Raw genomic sequence first — 13,198 nt, 5'->3', positions numbered from 1 at the left:
AGAGTATTATGCTCTACCGACTGAGATAGTCGGGCTTAGATAGGCTTTATTGGAGAAGGTGTGCGTGACTGCCATGACCAAAACACATTCCTCAGCCAGACATCATTAGACTGAGTCTCTTTAAAAATGATTGTATTTACCATTACCCTCTTTTATATACACCTCAACCAACTTGTCTTCAAGGCCCATTCACCGGATTCCTAGACCTAAGTGTCCTGTCAGCGGACAATGGAAACCACTTCTTCTATGAACATTTCAAGAAATTGGAGCCACATCTGTTCAGATATAGCAAGTTAACCAATTCTAGAAACATTCCAACAATAAAGTGTCCCTGACTTTATGCCATCATTCGTTGAGGATGACCCACCAAGCTTCTATTTTCCCACCTCCTCTCTGTTAAAATTTGATCATCCGCCCAGCGTGGGGCTTGAACCCACGACCCTGAGATTAAGAGTCTCATGCTCTACCGACTGAGCTAGCCGGGCTTAGATGGTGGGGCTTCTTGGAGAGGGTGTGCATTTCTGCCATGATCCAAACACATCTCTCAGCCAGTCCGTCAATCGACTGAGTCTCTTGAAAAATGATTGTATTTACCATTACCCTCTTTTATGCACACCTCAACCAAGTTGTCTTCAAGGCCCATTGACTGGATACCCTAGACCAGGAATACGAAATTACGGTCCTTAAGATCCAAAGACTTTTCAGGTCCCATATCCACACTAAATATGCATGAGATAGATTTGCTTCTCAAAGAGGCAGTGCATGCCAATTCATCTCATACATATTCATATGGATATCCTGAAATCCTGAAATGCCTGTGGCTCTCGAGGAATGTAATTGCCTACCCCTTCCTTAGACATAAGTCTGTAGTCAGATGATAGAGGAAATCACTTTCTCTTTTGAACTTCACTGAAAATTGGAGCCACCTCTGTTCAGATCTAGCAAGTTACCTAATTCTAGAAGCTTTCCAGCAAAAAAGTCTCCATTACCCTCTTTTATCTACACCTCAAGCAAGTTGTCTTCAAAGCCCATTGACTTGATGCCCTAGACCATGAGTAGGAAAATACGATCATCGAGATCCATCATTCAATGAGCGTGACCCACCTACTCTTTGTTAAAAGTTGGTCATTTGCCCAACGTGGGGATTGAACCCACAACCCTGAGACTAAGAGTATTATGCTCTACCGACTGAGATAGTCGGGCTTAGATGATAGGCTTTATTGGAGAAGGTGTGCGTGTCTGCCATGACCAAAACACATTCCTTAGCCAGACCATCAATAGATTGAGTCTCTTTAAAAATGATTGTATTTACCATTACCCTCTTTTATCTAAACCTCAACCAACTTGTCTTCAAGGCCCATTCACCGGATTCCTAGACCTAAGTGTCCTGTCAGCGGACAATGGAAACCACTTTTTCTATGAACATTTCAAGAAATTGGAGCCACATCTGTTCAGATATAGCAAGTTAACCAATTCTAGAAACATTCCAACAATAAAGTGTCCCTGACTTTATGCCATCATTCATTGAGGATGACCCACCAAGCTTCTATTTTCCCACCTCCTCTCTGTTAAAATTTGATCATCCGCCCAGCATGGGGCTTGAACCCACGACCCTGAGATTAAGAGTCTCATGCTCTACCGACTGAGCTAGCCGGGCTTAGATGGTGGGGCTTCTTGGAGAGGGTGTGCATTTCTGCCATGACCCAAACACATCTCTTACCCAGTCCGTCTATCGACTGAGTCTGTTGAAAAATGATTGTATTTACCATTACCCTCTTTTATGCACACCTCAACCAAGTTGTCTTCAAGGCCCATTGACTGGATGCCCTAGACCAGGAATACGAAATTACGGTCCTTAAGATCCAAAGACTTTTCAGGTCCCGATATCCACACTAAATATGCTTGAGATAGATTTGCTTCTCAAAGAGGCACTGCATGCCAATTCATCTCATACATATTCATATGGATATCCTGAAATCCTGAAATGCCTGTGGCTCTCGAGGAATGTAATTGCCTACCCCTTCCTTAGACATAAGTCTGTAGTCAGATGATAGAGGAAATCACTTTCTCTTTTGAACTTCACTGAAAATTGGAGCCACCTCTGTTCAGATCTAGCAAGTTACCTAATTCTAGAAGCTTTCCAGCAAAAAAGTCTCAATTACCCTCTTTTATCTACACCTCAAGCAAGTTGTCTTCAAAGCCCATTGACTTGATGCCCTAGACCATGAGTAGGAAAATACGATCATCGAGATCCATCATTCAATGAGCGTGACCCACCTACTCTTTGTTAAAAGTTGGTCATTTGCCCAACGTGGGGCTTGAACCCACAACCCTGAGACTAAGAGTATTATGCTCTACCGACTGAGATAGTCGGGCTTAGATGATAGGCTTTATTGGAGAAGGTGTGCGTGTCTGCCATGACCAAAACACATTCCTTAGCCAGACCATCAATCGATTGAGTCTCTTTAAAAATGATTGTATTTACCATTACCCTCTTTTATCTAAACCTCAACCAACTTGTCTTCAAGGCCCATTCACCAGATTCCTAGACCTAAGTGTCCTGTCAGCGGACAATGGAAACCACTTCTTCTATGAACATTTCAAGAAATTGGAGCCACATCTGTTCAGATATAGCAAGTTAACCAATTCTAGAAACATTCCAACAATAAAGTGTCCCTGACTTTATGCCATCATTCGTTGAGGATGACCCACCAAGCTTCTATTTTCCCACCTCCTCTCTGTTAAAATTTGATCATCCGCCCAGCGTGGGGCTTGAACCCACGACACTGAGATTAAGAGTCTCATGCTCTACCGACTGAGCTAGCCGGGCTTAGATGGTGGGGCTTCTTGGAGAGGGTGTGCATTTCTGCCAAGTCCCAAACACATCACTCAGCCAGTCCGACAATCGACTGAGTCTCTTGAAAAATGATTGTATTTACCATTACCCTATTTTATGCACACCTCAACCAAGTTGTCTTCAAGGCCCATTGACTGGATGCCCTAGACTAGGAGTACGAAATTACGGTCCTCAAGATCCACATATAGGTGAGGTCCGGATATCCACACTAAATATGCTTGAGATAGATTTGCATCTCAAGGAGGCAGTGCATGCAAATTCATCTCATACATATTCATGTGGATATCCTGAAGTCGTGAAATGCCTGTGGCTCTTGAGGAATGTAATGCCTACCCCTTCCTTAGACGTAAGTCAGTAGTCAGCGATAGAGAAAATCATTTTCTCTTTTGAACTTCACGGAAAATTGGAGCCACCTCTGTTCAGATCTAGCAAGTTACCTAATTCTAGAAGCTTTCCAGCAATAAAGTCTCCATTACCCTCTTTTATCTACACCTCAAGCAAGTTGTCTTCAAAGCCCATTTACTGGATTCCTTAGACCATGAGTAGGAAAATACGATCATCGAGATCCATCATTCAATGAGCGTGACCCACCTACTCTTTGTTAAAAGTTGGTCATTTGCCCATCGTGGGGCTTGAACCCACAAATCTGAGACTAAGAGTATTATGCTCTACCGACTGAGATAGTCGGGCTTAGATAGGCTTTATTGGAGAAGGTGTGCGTGTCTGCCATGACCAAAACACATTCCTCAGCCAGACATCATTAGACTGAGTCTCTTTAAAAATGATTGTATTTACCATTACCCTCTTTTATATACACCTCAACCAACTTGTCTTCAAGGCCCATTCACCGGATTCCTAGACCTAAGTGTCCTGTCAGCGGACAATGGAAACCACTTCTTCTATGAACATTTCAAGAAATTGGAGCCACATCTGTTCAGATATAGCAAGTTAACCAATTCTAGAAACATTCCAACAATAAAGTGTCCCTGACTTTATGCCATCATTCGTTGAGGATGACCCACCAAGCTTCTATTTTCCCACCTCCTCTCTGTTAAAATTTGATCATCCGCCCAGCGTGGGGCTTGAACCCACGACCCTGAGATTAAGAGTCTCATGCTCTACCGACTGAGCTAGCCGGGCTTAGATGGTGGGGCTTCTTGGAGAGGGTGTGCATTTCTGCCATGACCCAAACACATCTCTCAGCCAGTCCGTCAATCGACTGAGTCTCTTGAAAAATGATTGTATTTACCATTACCCTCTTTTATGCACACCTCAACCAAGTTGTCTTCAAGGCCCATTGACTGGATACCCTAGACCTGGAATACGAAATTACGGTCCTTAAGATCCAAAGACTTTTCAGGACCCATATCCACACTAAATATGCATGAGATAGATTTGCTTCTCAAAGAGGCAGTGCATGCCAATTCATCTCATACATATTCATATGGATATCCTGAAATCCTGAAATGCCTGTGGCTCTCGAGGAATGTAATTGCCTACCCCTTCCTTAGACATAAGTCTGTAGTCAGATGATAGAGGAAATCACTTTCTCTTTTGAACTTCACTGAAAATTGGAGCCACCTCTGTTCAGATCTAGCAAGTTACCTAATTCTAGAAGCTTTCCAGCAAAATAGTCTCCATTACCCTCTTTTATCTACACCTCAAGCAAGTTGTCTTCAAAGCCCATTGACTTGATGCCCTAGACCATGAGTAGGAAAATACGATCATCGAGATCCATCATTCAATGAGCGTGACCCACCTACTCTTTGTTAAAAGTTGGTCATTTGCCCAACGTGGGGCTTGAACCCACAACCCTGAGACTAAGAGTATTATGCTCTACCGACTGAGATAGTCGGGCTTAGATGATAGGCTTTATTGGAGAAGGTGTGCGTGTCTGCCATGACCAAAACACATTCCTTAGCCAGACCATCAATCGATTGAGTCTCTTTAAAAATGATTGTATTTACCATTACCCTCTTTTATCTAAACCTCAACCAACTTGTCTTCAAGGCCCATTCACCGGATTCCTAGACCTAAGTGTCCTGTCAGCGGACAATGGAAACCACTTTTTCTATGAACATTTCAAGAAATTGGAGCCACATCTGTTCAGATATAGCAAGTTAACCAATTCTAGAAACATTCCAACAATAAAGTGTCCCTGACTTTATGCCATCATTCATTGAGGATGACCCACCAAGCTTCTATTTTCCCACCTCCTCTCTGTTAAAATTTGATCATCCGCCCAGCGTGGGGCTTGAACCCACGACCCTGAGATTAAGAGTCTCATGCTCTACCGACTGAGCTAGCCGGGCTTAGATGGTGGGGCTTCTTGGAGAGGGTGTGCATTTCTGCCATGACCCAAACACATCTCTTACCCAGTCCGTCTATCGACTGAGTCTGTTGAAAAATGATTGTATTTACCATTACCCTCTTTTATGCACACCTCAACCAAGTTGTCTTCAAGGCCCATTGACTGGATGCCCTAGACCAGGAATACGAAATTACGGTCCTTAAGATCCAAAGGCTTTTGAGGTCCCGATATCCACACTAAATATGCTTGAGATAGATTTGCATCTCAAGGAGGCAGTGCATGCCAATTCATCTCATACATATTCATATGGATATCCTGAAATCCTGAAATGCCTGTGGCTCTCGAGGAATGTAATTGCCTACCCCTTCCTTAGACATAAGTCTGTAGTCAGATGATAGAGGAAATCACTTTCTCTTTTGAACTTCACTGAAAATTGGAGCCACCTCTGTTCAGATCTAGCAAGTTACCTAATTCTAGAAGCTTTCCAGCAAAAAAGTCTCCATTACCCTCTTTTATCTACACCTCAAGCAAGTTGTCTTCAAAGCCCATTGACTTGATGCCCTAGACCATGAGTAGGAAAATACGATCATCGAGATCCATCATTCAATGAGCGTGACCCACCTACTCTTTGTTAAAAGTTGGTCATTTGCCCAACGTGGGGCTTGAACCCACAACCCTGAGACTAAGAGTATTATGCTCTACCGACTGAGATAGTCGGGCTTAGATGATAGGCTTTATTGGAGAAGGTGTGCGTGTCTGCCATGACCAAAACACATTCCTTAGCCAAACCATCAATCGATTGAGTCTCTTTAAAAATGATTGTATTTACCATTACCCTCTTTTATCTAAACCTCAACCAACTTGTCTTCAAGGCCCATTCACCAGATTCCTAGACCTAAGTGTCCTGTCAGCGGACAATGGAAACCACTTCTTCTATGAACATTTCAAGAAATTGGAGCCACATCTGTTCAGATATAGCAAGTTAACCAATTCTAGAAACATTCCAACAATAAAGTGTCCCTGACTTTATGCCATCATTCGTTGAGGATGACCCACCAAGCTTCTATTTTCCCACCTCCTCTCTGTTAAAATTTGATCATCCGCCCAGCGTGGGGCTTGAACCCACGACCCTGAGATTAAGAGTCTCATGCTCTACCGACTGAGCTAGCCGGGCTTAGATGGTGGGGCTTCTTGGAGAGGGTGTGCATTTCTGCCAAGTCCCAAACACATCACTCAGCCAGTCCGACAATCGACTGAGTCTCTTGAAAAATGATTGTATTTACCATTACCCTATTTTATGCACACCTCAACCAAGTTGTCTTCAAGGCCCATTGACTGGATGCCCTAGACTAGGAGTACGAAATTACGGTCCTCAAGATCCACATATAGGTGAGGTCCGGATATCCACACTAAATATGCTTGAGATAGATTTGCATCTCAAGGAGGCAGTGCATGCAAATTCATCTCATACATATTCATGTGGATATCCTGAAGTCGAGAAATGCCTGTGGCTCTTGAGGAATGTAATGCCTACCCCTTCCTTAGACGTAAGTCAGTAGTCAGCGATAGAGAAAATCATTTTCTCTTTTGAACTTCACGGAAAATTGGAGCCACCTCTGTTCAGATCTAGCAAGTTACCTAATTCTAGAAGCTTTCCAGCAATAAAGTCTCCATTACCCTCTTTTATCTACACCTCAAGCAAGTTGTCTTCAAAGCCCATTTACTGGATTCCTTAGACCATGAGTAGGAAAATACGATCATCGAGATCCATCATTCAATGAGCGTGACCCACCTACTCTTTGTTAAAAGTTGGTCATTTGCCCATCGTGGGGCTTGAACCCACAAATCTGAGACTAAGAGTATTATGCTCTACCGACTGAGATAGTCGGGCTTAGATAGGCTTTATTGGAGAAGGTGTGCGTGTCTGCCATGACCAAAACACATTCCTCAGCCAGACATCATTAGACTGAGTCTCTTTAAAAATGATTGTATTTACCATTACCCTCTTTTATATACACCTCAACCAACTTGTCTTCAAGGCCCATTCACCGGATTCCTAGACCTAAGTGTCCTGTCAGCGGACAATGGAAACCACTTCTTCTATGAACATTTCAAGAAATTGGAGCCACATCTGTTCAGATATAGCAAGTTAACCAATTCTAGAAACATTCCAACAATAAAGTGTCCCTGACTTTATGCCATCATTCGTTGAGGATGACCCACCAAACTTCTATTTTCCCACCTCCTCTCTGTTAAAATTTGATCATCCGCCCAGCGTGGGGCTTGAACCCACGACCCTGAGATTAAGAGTCTCATGCTCTACCGACTGAGCTAGCCGGGCTTAGATGGTGGGGCTTCTTGGAGAGGGTGTGCATTTCTGCCATGACCCAAACACATCTCTCAGCCAGTCCATCAATCGACTGAGTCTCTTGAAAAATGATTGTATTTACCATTACCCTCTTTTATGCACACCTCAACCAAGTTGTCTTCAAGGCCCATTGACTGGATACCCTAGACCTGGAATACGAAATTACGGTCCTTAAGATCCAAAGACTTTTCAGGTCCCATATCCACACTAAATATGCATGAGATAGATTTGCTTCTCAAAGAGGCAGTGCATGCCAATTCATCTCATACATATTCATATGGATATCCTGAAATCCTGAAATGCCTGTGGCTCTCGAGGAATGTAATTGCCTACCCCTTCCTTAGACATAAGTCTGTAGTCAGATGATAGAGGAAATCACTTTCTCTTTTGAACTTCACTGAAAATTGGAGCCACCTCTGTTCAGATCTAGCAAGTTACCTAATTCTAGAAGCTTTCCAGCAAAAAAGTCTCCATTACCCTCTTTTATCTACACCTCAAGCAAGTTGTCTTCAAAGCCCATTGACTTGATGCCCTAGACCATGAGTAGGAAAATACGATCATCGAGATCCATCATTCAATGAGCGTGACCCACCTACTCTTTGTTAAAAGTTGGTCATTTGCCCAACATGGGGCTTGAACCCACAACCCTGAGACTAAGAGTATTATGCTCTACCGACTGAGATAGTCGGGCTTAGATGATAGGCTTTATTGGAGAAGGTGTGCGTGTCTGCCATGACCAAAACACATTCCTTAGCCAGACCATCAATCGATTGAGTCTCTTTAAAAATGATTGTATTTACCATTACCCTCTTTTATCTAAACTTCAACCAACTTGTCTTCAAGGCCCATTCACCAGATTCCTAGACCTAAGTGTCCTGTCAGCGGACAATGGAAACCACTTCTTCTATGAACATTTCAAGAAATTGGAGCCACATCTGTTCAGATATAGCAAGTTAACCAATTCTAGAAACATTCCAACAATAAAGTGTCCCTGACTTTATGCCATCATTCGTTGAAGATGACCCACCAAGCTTCTATTTTCCCACCTCCTCTCTGTTAAAATTTGATCATCCGCCCAGCGTGGGGCTTGAACCCACAACCCTGAGATTAAGAGTCTCATGCTCTACCGACTGAGCCAGCTAGGCTTAGATGGTGGGGCTTCTTGGAGAGGGTGTGCATTTCTGCCAAGTCCCAAACACATCACTCAGCCAGTCCGACAATCGACTGAGTCTCTTGAAAAATGATTGTATTTACCATTACCCTATTTTATGCACACCTCAACCAAGTTGTCTTCAAGGCCCATTGACTGGATGCCCTAGACTAGGAGTACGAAATTACGGTCCTCAAGATCCACATATAGGTGAGGTCCGGATATCCACACTAAATATGCTTGAGATAGATTTGCATCTCAAGGAGGCAGTGCATGCAAATTCATCTCATACATATTCATGTGGATATCCTGAAGTCGTGAAATGCCTGTGGCTCTTGAGGAATGTAATGCCTACCCCTTCCTTAGACGTAAGTCTGTAGTCAGAGATAGAGAAAATCATTTTCTCTTTTGAACTTCACGGAAAATTGGAGCCACCTCTGTTCAGATCTAGCAAGTTACCTAATTCTAGAAGCTTTCCAGCAATAAAGTCTCCATTACCCTCTTTTATCTACACCTCAAGCAAGTTGTCTTCAAAGCCCATTTACTGGATTCCTTAGACCATGAGTAGGAAAATACTATCATCGAGATCCATCATTCAATGAGCGTGACCCACCTACTCTTTGTTAAAAGTTGGTCATTTGCCCATCGTGGGGCTTGAACCCACAAATCTGAGACTAAGAGTATTATGCTCTACCGACTGAGATAGTCGGGCTTAGATAGGCTTTATTGGAGAAGGTGTGCGTGACTGCCATGACCAAAACACATTCCTCAGCCAGACATCATTAGACTGAGTCTCTTTAAAAATGATTGTATTTACCATTACCCTCTTTTATATACACCTCAACCAACTTGTCTTCAAGGCCCATTCACCGGATTCCTAGACCTAAGTGTCCTGTCAGCGGACACTGGAAACCACTTCTTCTATGAACATTTCAAGAAATTGGAGCCACATCTGTTCAGATATAGCAAGTTAACCAATTCTAGAAACATTCCAACAATAAAGTGTCCCTGACTTTATGCCATCATTCGTTGAGGATGACCCACCAAGCTTCTATTTTCCCACCTCCTCTCTGTTAAAATTTGATCATCCGCCCAGCGTGGGGCTTGAACCCACGACCCTGAGATTAAGAGTCTCATGCTCTACCGACTGAGCTAGCCGGGCTTAGATGGTGGGGCTTCTTGGAGAGGGTGTGCATTTCTGCCATGACCCAAACACATCTCTCAGCCAGTCCGTCAATCGACTGAGTCTCTTGAAAAATGATTGTATTTACCATTACCCTCTTTTATGCACACCTCAACCAAGTTGTCTTCAAGGCCCATTGACTGGATACCCTAGACCAGGAATACGAAATTACGGTCCTTAAGATCCAAAGACTTTTCAGGTCCCATATCCACACTAAATATGCATGAGATAGATTTGCTTCTCAAAGAGGCAGTGCATGCCAATTCATCTCATACATATTCATATGGATATCCTGAAATCCTGAAATGCCTGTGGCTCTCGAGGAATGTAATTGCCTACCCCTTCCTTAGACATAAGTCTGTAGTCAGATGATAGAGGAAATCACTTTCTCTTTTGAACTTCACTGAAAATTGGAGCCACCTCTGTTCAGATCTAGCAAGTTACCTAATTCTAGAAGCTTTCCAGCAAAAAAGTCTCCATTACCCTCTTTTATCTACACCTCAAGCAAGTTGTCTTCAAAGCCCATTGACTTGATGCCCTAGACCATGAGTAGGAAAATACGATCATCGAGATCCATCATTCAATGAGCGTGACCCACCTACTCTTTGTTAAAAGTTGGTCATTTGCCCAACGTGGGGATTGAACCCACAACCCTGAGACTAAGAGTATTATGCTCTACCGACTGAGATAGTCGGGCTTAGATGATAGGCTTTATTGGAGAAGGTGTGCGTTTCTGCCATGACCAAAACACATTCCTTAGCCAGACCATCAATCGATTGAGTCTCTTTAAAAATGATTGTATTTACCATTACCCTCTTTTATCTAAACCTCAACCAACTTGTCTTGAAGGCCCATTCACCGGATTCCTAGACCTAAGTGTCCTGTCAGCGGACAATGGAAACCACTTTTTCTATGAACATTTCAAGAAATTGGAGCCACATCTGTTCAGATATAGCAAGTTAACCAATTCTAGAAACATTCCAACAATAAAGTGTCCCTGACTTTATGCCATCATTCATTGAGGATGACCCACCAAGCTTCTATTTTCCCACCTCCTCTCTGTTAAAATTTGATCATCCGCCCAGCGTGGGGCTTGAACCCACGACCCTGAGATTAAGAGTCTCATGCTCTACCGACTGAGCTAGCCGGGCTTAGATGGTGGGGCTTCTTGGAGAGGGTGTGCATTTCTGCCATGACCCAAACACATCTCTTACCCAGTCCGTCTATCGACTGAGTCTGTTGAAAAATGATTGTATTTACCATTACCCTCTTTTATGCACACCTCAACCAAGTTGTCTTCAAGGCCCATTGACTGGATGCCCTAGACCAGGAATACGAAATTACGGTCCTTAAGATCCAAAGACTTTTCAGGTCCCCATATCCACACTAAATATGCTTGAGATAGATTTGCATCTCAAGGAGGCAGTGCATGCAAATTCATCTCATACATATTCATGTGGATATCCTGAAGTCGTGAAATGCCTGTGGCTCTTGAGGAATGTAATGCCTACCCCTTCCTTAGACGTAAGTCTGTAGTCAGAGATAGAGAAAATCATTTTCTCTTTTGAACTTCACGGAAAATTGGAGCCACCTCTGTTCAGATCTAGCAAGTTACCTAATTCTAGAAGCTTTCCAGCAATAAAGTCTCCATTACCCTCTTTTATCTACACCTCAAGCAAGTTGTCTTCAAAGCCCATTTACTGGATTCCTTAGACCATGAGTAGGAAAATACTATCATCGAGATCCATCATTCAATGAGCGTGACCCACCTACTCTTTGTTAAAAGTTGGTCATTTGCCCATCGTGGGGCTTGAACCCACAAATCTGAGACTAAGAGTATTATGCTCTACCGACTGAGATAGTCGGGCTTAGATAGGCTTTATTGGAGAAGGTGTGCGTGACTGCCATGACCAAAACACATTCCTCAGCCAGACATCATTAGACTGAGTCTCTTTGAAAATGATTGTATTTACCATTACCCTCTTTTATATACACCTCAACCAACTTGTCTTCAAGGCCCATTCACCGGATTCCTAGACCTAAGTGTCCTGTCAGCGGACAATGGAAACCACTTTTCTATGAACATTTCAAGAAATTGGAGCCACATCTGTTCAGATATAGCAAGTTAACCAATTCTAGAAACATTCCAACAATAAAGTGTCCCTGACTTTATGCCATCATTCGTTGAGGATGACCCACCAAGCTTCTATTTTCCCACCTCCTCTCTGTTAAAATTTGATCATCCGCCCAGCGTGGGGCTTGAACCCACGACCCTGAGATTAAGAGTCTCATGCTCTACCGACTGAGCTAGCCGGGCTTAGATGGTGGGGCTTCTTGGAGAGGGTGTGCATTTCTGCCATGACCCAAACACATCTCTCAGCCAGTCCGTCAATCGACTGAGTCTCTTGAAAAATGATTGTATTTACCATTACCCTCTTTTATGCACACCTCAACCAAGTTGTCTTCAAGGCCCATTGACTGGATACCCTAGACCTGGAATACGAAATTACGGTCCTTAAGATCCAAAGACTTTTCAGGTCCCATATCCACACTAAATATGCATGAGATAGATTTGCTTCTCAAAGAGGCAGTGCATGCCAATTCATCTCATACATATTCATATGGATATCCTGAAATCCTGAAATGCCTGTGGCTCTCGAGGAATGTAATTGCCTACCCCTTCCTTAGACATAAGTCTGTAGTCAGATGATAGAGGAAATCACTTTCTCTTTTGAACTTCACTGAAAATTGGAGCCACCTCTGTTCAGATCTAGCAAGTTACCTAATTCTAGAAGCTTTCCAGCAAAAAAGTCTCCATTACCCTCTTTTATCTACACCTCAAGCAAGTTGTCTTCAAAGCCCATTGACTTGATGCCCTAGACCATGAGTAGGAAAATACGATCATCGAGATCCATCATTCAATGAGCGTGACCCACCTACTCTTTGTTAAAAGTTGGTCATTTGCCCAACGTGGGGCTTGAACCCACAACCCTGAGACTAAGAGTATTATGCTCTACCGACTGAGATAGTCGGGCTTAGATGATAGGCTTTATTGGAGAAGGTGTGCGTGTCTGCCATGACCAAAACACATTCCTTAGCCAGACCATCAATCGATTGAGTCTCTTTAAAAATGATTGTATTTACCATTACCCTCTTTTATCTAAACCTCAACCAACTTGTCTTCAAGGCCCATTCACCAGATTCCTAGACCTAAGTGTCCTGTCAGCGGACAATGGAAACCCTTGGACGACCAGGGAAGAAAAGGGTACATCAAGGAAGATAAACAAATCGCAGACAAACTAAATTCCTTCTTTGCGTCCGTCTTTACG

The 13,198-nt window shown here is 43.1% G+C and overlaps 11 non-coding genes across 11 annotated transcripts; all 11 read right to left on the bottom strand.

Annotated features, from left to right (window-relative positions):
• Positions 1-412: 412 nt before the first annotated feature.
• On the bottom strand, positions 413-485 carry TRNAK-CUU. The gene has a single exon. It is a non-coding gene; the product is annotated as a tRNA-Lys (tRNA).
• A 1,099-nt stretch (positions 486-1,584) lies between these two features.
• On the bottom strand, positions 1,585-1,657 carry TRNAK-CUU. Its single transcript has one exon. It is a non-coding gene; the product is annotated as a tRNA-Lys (tRNA).
• A 1,100-nt stretch (positions 1,658-2,757) lies between these two features.
• On the bottom strand, positions 2,758-2,830 carry TRNAK-CUU. The gene has a single exon. It is a non-coding gene; the product is annotated as a tRNA-Lys (tRNA).
• A 1,094-nt stretch (positions 2,831-3,924) lies between these two features.
• On the bottom strand, positions 3,925-3,997 carry TRNAK-CUU. The gene has a single exon. It is a non-coding gene; the product is annotated as a tRNA-Lys (tRNA).
• A 1,099-nt stretch (positions 3,998-5,096) lies between these two features.
• TRNAK-CUU lies at positions 5,097-5,169 on the bottom strand. The gene has a single exon. It is a non-coding gene; the product is annotated as a tRNA-Lys (tRNA).
• Positions 5,170-6,269: 1,100 nt separating this feature from the next.
• Positions 6,270-6,342, bottom strand: TRNAK-CUU. The gene has a single exon. It is a non-coding gene; the product is annotated as a tRNA-Lys (tRNA).
• A 1,094-nt stretch (positions 6,343-7,436) lies between these two features.
• On the bottom strand, positions 7,437-7,509 carry TRNAK-CUU. Its single transcript has one exon. It is a non-coding gene; the product is annotated as a tRNA-Lys (tRNA).
• Positions 7,510-8,608: 1,099 nt separating this feature from the next.
• On the bottom strand, positions 8,609-8,681 carry TRNAK-CUU. Its single transcript has one exon. It is a non-coding gene; the product is annotated as a tRNA-Lys (tRNA).
• Positions 8,682-9,775: 1,094 nt separating this feature from the next.
• TRNAK-CUU lies at positions 9,776-9,848 on the bottom strand. The gene has a single exon. It is a non-coding gene; the product is annotated as a tRNA-Lys (tRNA).
• A 1,099-nt stretch (positions 9,849-10,947) lies between these two features.
• Positions 10,948-11,020, bottom strand: TRNAK-CUU. Its single transcript has one exon. It is a non-coding gene; the product is annotated as a tRNA-Lys (tRNA).
• A 1,093-nt stretch (positions 11,021-12,113) lies between these two features.
• Positions 12,114-12,186, bottom strand: TRNAK-CUU. The gene has a single exon. It is a non-coding gene; the product is annotated as a tRNA-Lys (tRNA).
• Between the last annotated feature and the right edge of the window lie 1,012 nt (positions 12,187-13,198).

This window comes from Geotrypetes seraphini, chromosome 1 (assembly GCF_902459505.1).
Source record: "Geotrypetes seraphini chromosome 1, aGeoSer1.1, whole genome shotgun sequence".
NCBI lineage: Eukaryota > Metazoa > Chordata > Amphibia > Gymnophiona > Dermophiidae > Geotrypetes > Geotrypetes seraphini.
The sequence above is the reverse complement of the archived record's forward strand: the minus strand, read 5'-3'. Positions and strand labels throughout refer to the sequence as shown.